Here is a 6,119-nt window from a genome sequence, read left to right as displayed (position 1 = left end):
TATAATATACATTTGGTGTAGTTTCATATTTTATGTACAGTACGTAATATATATTTGATGTACTTTCATATTTTATGTACATTATATAATATATGTCATGAAATTTGATATTTTACGAACAGTATATAGTATATATTTCGTGAAATTTGATATTTTATGTACGGTATATAATACATATTTGGTGAAATTTGATATTTTATGTACAGTAGATAAAATATATTTGGTGGACTTTTATATTTTATGTAGAGTATATAATATATATTTGGTGAAATTTGATATTTTATGTACAGTATTTAATATATATTTGGTGTACTTTCATGTTTTATGTACAGTATATAATATATATTTGGTGTACTTTCATTTTTTATGTACAGTATACAATATATATTTGGTGCAATTTCATATTTTATGTACAGTATGTAATATATTTGATGAAATTTGATATGTTATGTACAGTATATAATATACATTTGGTGAAATTTGATATTTTATGTACAGTATATAATATATATTTTTTGAAATTTGATATTTCATGTACAGTACAAAATATATATTTGGTGGACTTTGATATTTTATGTAGAGTGTATAATATATATTTGGTGAAATTTGCTATTTTATGTACAGCATATAATATATATTTGGTGTACTTTCATATTTTATGTACAGTATATAATATATATTTGGTGTAGTTTCATATTTTATGTACAGTATATAATGTATATTTGATGTACTTTCATATTTTATGTACAGTATATAATATATGTGATGAAATTTGATATTTTACATACAGTATATAGTATATATTTCGTGAAATTTGATATTTTATGTACGGTATATAATATATATTTGGTGAAATTTGATATTTTATGTACAGTTGATAAAATATATTTGGTGGACTTTGATATTTTATGTAGAGTATATAATATATATTTGGTGAAATTTGATATTTTATGTACAGTATTTAATATATATTTGGTGTACTTTCATATTTTATGTACAGTACATAATATATATTTGGTGTACTTTAATTTTTTATGTACAGTATACACCATATATTGGGAGTAATTTCATATTTTATGTACAGTATATAATATATTTGATGAAATTTGATATTTTATGTACAGTATATAATATATATTTGGTGAAATTTGATATTTTATGTACAGTAGATAATATATATTTGGTGGACATTGATATTTTATGTAGAGTATATAATATATATTTGGTGAAATTTGATATTTCATGTACAGTATATAATATATATTTGGTGTACTTTCATATTTTATGTACAGTATATAATATATATTTGGTGTAATTTCATATTCTATGTACAGTATATAATATATTTGATGAAATTTGATATTTTTTGTACTGAATATAATATATATTTAGTGAAATTTGATATTTTATGCACAGTATATAATATATATTTTGTGAAATTTGATATATTGTATACAGTGTATAATATATATTTGGTGTACTTTCATATTTTATGTACAGTATATAATATATATTTGGTGTAGTTTCATATTTTATGTACAGTATATAATGTATATTTGATGTACTTTCATATTTTATGTACAGTATATAATATATGTGATGAAATTTGATATTTTACATACAGTATATAGTATATATTTCGTGAAATTTGATATTTTATGTACGGTATATAATATATATTTGGTGAAATTTGATATTTTATGTACAGTTGATAAAATATATTTGGTGGACTTTGATATTTTATGTAGAGTATATAATATATATTTGGTGAAATTTGATATTTTATGTACAGTATTTAATATATATTTGGTGTACTTTCATATTTTATGTACAGTACATAATATATATTTGGTGTACTTTAATTTTTTATGTACAGTATACACCATATATTGGGAGTAATTTCATATTTTATGTACAGTATATAATATATTTGATGAAATTTGATATTTTATGTACAGTATATAATATATATTTGGTGAAATTTGATATTTTATGTACAGTAGATAATATATATTTGGTGGACATTGATATTTTATGTAGAGTATATAATATATATTTGGTGAAATTTGATATTTTATGTACAGTGTTTAATATATATTCGGTGTACTTTCATATTTTATGTACAGTATATCATATATATTCGGTGTACTTTCATATTTTATGTACAGTATATAATATATATTTGGTGTAATTTCATGTTTTATGTACAGTATTTAATATATTTGATGAAACTTGATATTTTATGTTCAGTATATAATGTATATTTGGAGAAATTTGTTATTTTATGTACAGTAGATAATATATATTTGGTGAAATTTGATATATTATGTGCAGTAGATAATATATATTTGGTGGACATTGATATTTTATGTACAGTATTTAATATATATTTGGTGTACTTTCATATTTTATGTACAGTACATAATATATATTTGGTGTACTTTCATTTTTTATGTACAGTTTACACCATATATTTGGTGTAATTTCATATTTTATGTACAGTATATAATATATTTGATGAAATTTGATATTTTATGTACAGTATAAAATATATATTTGGTGAAATTTGCTATTTTATATACAGCATATAATATATATTTGGTGTACTTTCATATTTTATGTACAGTATATAATATATATTTGGTGTACTTTCATATTTTACATACAGTGTATAATATATATTTGGTGTAATTTCATATTTTATGTACAGCATATTATATATTTGATGAAATTTGATATTTTATGTACAGTATATAATATGTATTTAGATAAATTTGATATTTTATGTACAGTACATAATATATATTTGGTGAAATTTGATATTTTATGTACAGTAGATAATATATATTTGGTGGACATTGATATTTTATGTAGAGTATATAATATATATTTAGTGAAATTTGATATTTCATGTACAGTACATAATATATATTTGGTGTACTTTCATATTTTATGTACAGTATATAATATATATTTGGTGTAATTTCATATTCTATGTACAGTATATAATATATTTGATGAAATTTGATATTTTTTGTACTGAATATAATATATATTTAGTGAAATTTGATATTTTATGCACAGTATATAATATATATTTTGTGAAATTTGATATATTGTATACAGTGTATAATATATATTTGGTGTACTTTCATATTTTATGTACAGTATATAATATATATTTGGTGTAGTTTCATATTTTATGTACAGTATATAATGTATATTTGATGTACTTTCATATTTTATGTACAGTATATAATATATGTGATGAAATTTGATATTTTACATACAGTATATAGTATATATTTCGTGAAATTTGATATTTTATGTACGGTATATAATATATATTTGGTGAAATTTGATATTTTATGTACAGTTGATAAAATATATTTGGTGGACTTTGATATTTTATGTAGAGTATATAATATATATTTGGTGAAATTTGATATTTTATGTACAGTATTTAATATATATTTGGTGTACTTTCATATTTTATGTACAGTACATAATATATATTTGGTGTACTTTAATTTTTTATGTACAGTATACAATATATATTTGGTGTAATTTCATATTGTATGTACTTTATATAATATATTTGATGAAATTTGATGTTTTATGTACAGTATATAATATATATTTGGAGAAATTTGATATTTTATGTACGGCATGTAATATATATTTGGTGAAATTTGATATTTTATGTACAGTATTTAATATATATTTGGTGTACTTTCATATTTTATGTACAGTACATAATATATATTTGGTGTACTTTCATTTTTTATGTACAGTTTACACCATATATTTGGTGTAATTTCATATTTTATGTACAGTATATAATATATTTGATGAAATTTGATATTTTATGTACAGTATAAAATATATATTTGGTGAAATTTGCTATTTTATGTACAGCATATAATATATATTTGGTGTACTTTCATATTTTATGTACAGTATATAATATATATTTGGTGTACGTTCATATTTTACGTACAGTGTATAATATATATTTGGTGTAATTTCATATTTTATGTACAGCATATTATATATTTGATGAAATTTGATATTTTATGTACAGTATATAATATGTATTTAGAGAAATTTGATATTTTATGTACAGTATATAATATATATTTGGTGAAATTTGATATTTTATGTACAGTAGATAATATATATTTGGTGAAATTTGTTATTTTATGTACAGTAGATAATATATATTTGGTGGACATTGATATTTTATGTAGAGTATATAATATATATTTGGTGAAATTTGATATTTCATGTACAGTACATAATATATATTTGGTGTACTTTCATATTTTATGTACAGTATATAATATATATTTGGTGTAGTTTCATATTTTATGTACAGTATATAATGTATATTTGATGTACTTTCATATTTTATGTACAGTATATAATATATGTGATGAAATTTGATATTTTACATACAGTATATAGTATATATTTCGTGAAATTTGATATTTTATGTACGGTATATAATATATATTTGGTGAAATTTGATATTTTATGTACAGTTGATAAAATATATTTGGTGGACTTTGATATTTTATGTAGAGTATATAATATATATTTGGTGAAATTTGATATTTTATGTACAGTATTTAATATATATTTGGTGTACTTTCATATTTTATGTACAGTACATAATATATATTTGGTGTACTTTAATTTTTTATGTACAGTATACACCATATATTGGGAGTAATTTCATATTTTATGTACAGTATATAATATATTTGATGAAATTTGATATTTTATGTACAGTATATAATATATATTTGGTGAAATTTGATATTTTATGTACAGTAGATAATATATATTTGGTGGACATTGATATTTTATGTAGAGTATATAATATATATTTGGTGAAATTTGATATTTCATGTACAGTATATAATATATATTTGGTGTACTTTCATATTTTATGTACAGTATATAATATATATTTGGTGTAATTTCATATTCTATGTACAGTATATAATATATTTGATGAAATTTGATATTTTTTGTACTGAATATAATATATATTTAGTGAAATTTGATATTTTATGCACAGTATATAATATATATTTTGTGAAATTTGATATATTGTATACAGTGTATAATATATATTTGGTGTACTTTCATATTTTATGTACAGTATATAATATATATTTGGTGTAGTTTCATATTTTATGTACAGTATATAATGTATATTTGATGTACTTTCATATTTTATGTACATTATATAATATATGTGATGAAATTTGATATTTTACATACAGTATATAGTATATATTTCGTGAAATTTGATATTTTATGTACGGTATATAATATATATTTGGTGAAATTTGATATTTTATGTACAGTTGATAAAATATATTTGGTGGACTTTGATATTTTATGTAGAGTATATAATATATATTTGGTGAAATTTGATATTTTATGTACAGTATTTAATATATATTTGGTGTACTTTCATATTTTATGTACAGTACATAATATATATTTGGTGTAATTTAATTTTTTATGTACAGTATACACCATATATTGGGAGTAATTTCATATTTTATGTACAGTATATAATATATTTGATGAAATTTGATATTTTATGTACAGTATATAATATATATTTGGTGAAATTTGATATTTTATGTACAGTAGATAATATATATTTGGTGGACATTGATATTTTATGTAGAGTATATAATATATATTTGGTGAAATTTGATATTTCATGTACAGTATATAATATATATTTGGTGTACTTTCATATTTTATGTACAGTATATAATATATATTTGGTGTAATTTCATATTCTATGTACAGTATATAATATATTTGATGAAATTTGATATTTTTTGTACTGAATATAATATATATTTAGTGAAATTTGATATTTTATGCACAGTATATAATATATATTTTGTGAAATTTGATATATTGTATACAGTGTATAATATATATTTGGTGTACTTTCATATTTTATGTACAGTATATAATATATATTTGGTGTAGTTTCATATTTTTTGTACAGTATATAATGTATATTTGATGTACTTTCATATTTTATGTACAGTATATAATATATGTGATGAAATTTGATATTT

The sequence above is a fragment of the Gorilla gorilla genome, chromosome 14 (assembly GCF_029281585.2).
Source record: "Gorilla gorilla gorilla isolate KB3781 chromosome 14, NHGRI_mGorGor1-v2.1_pri, whole genome shotgun sequence".
NCBI lineage: Eukaryota > Metazoa > Chordata > Mammalia > Primates > Hominidae > Gorilla > Gorilla gorilla.
Note: the sequence above shows the minus strand (reverse complement) of the source record.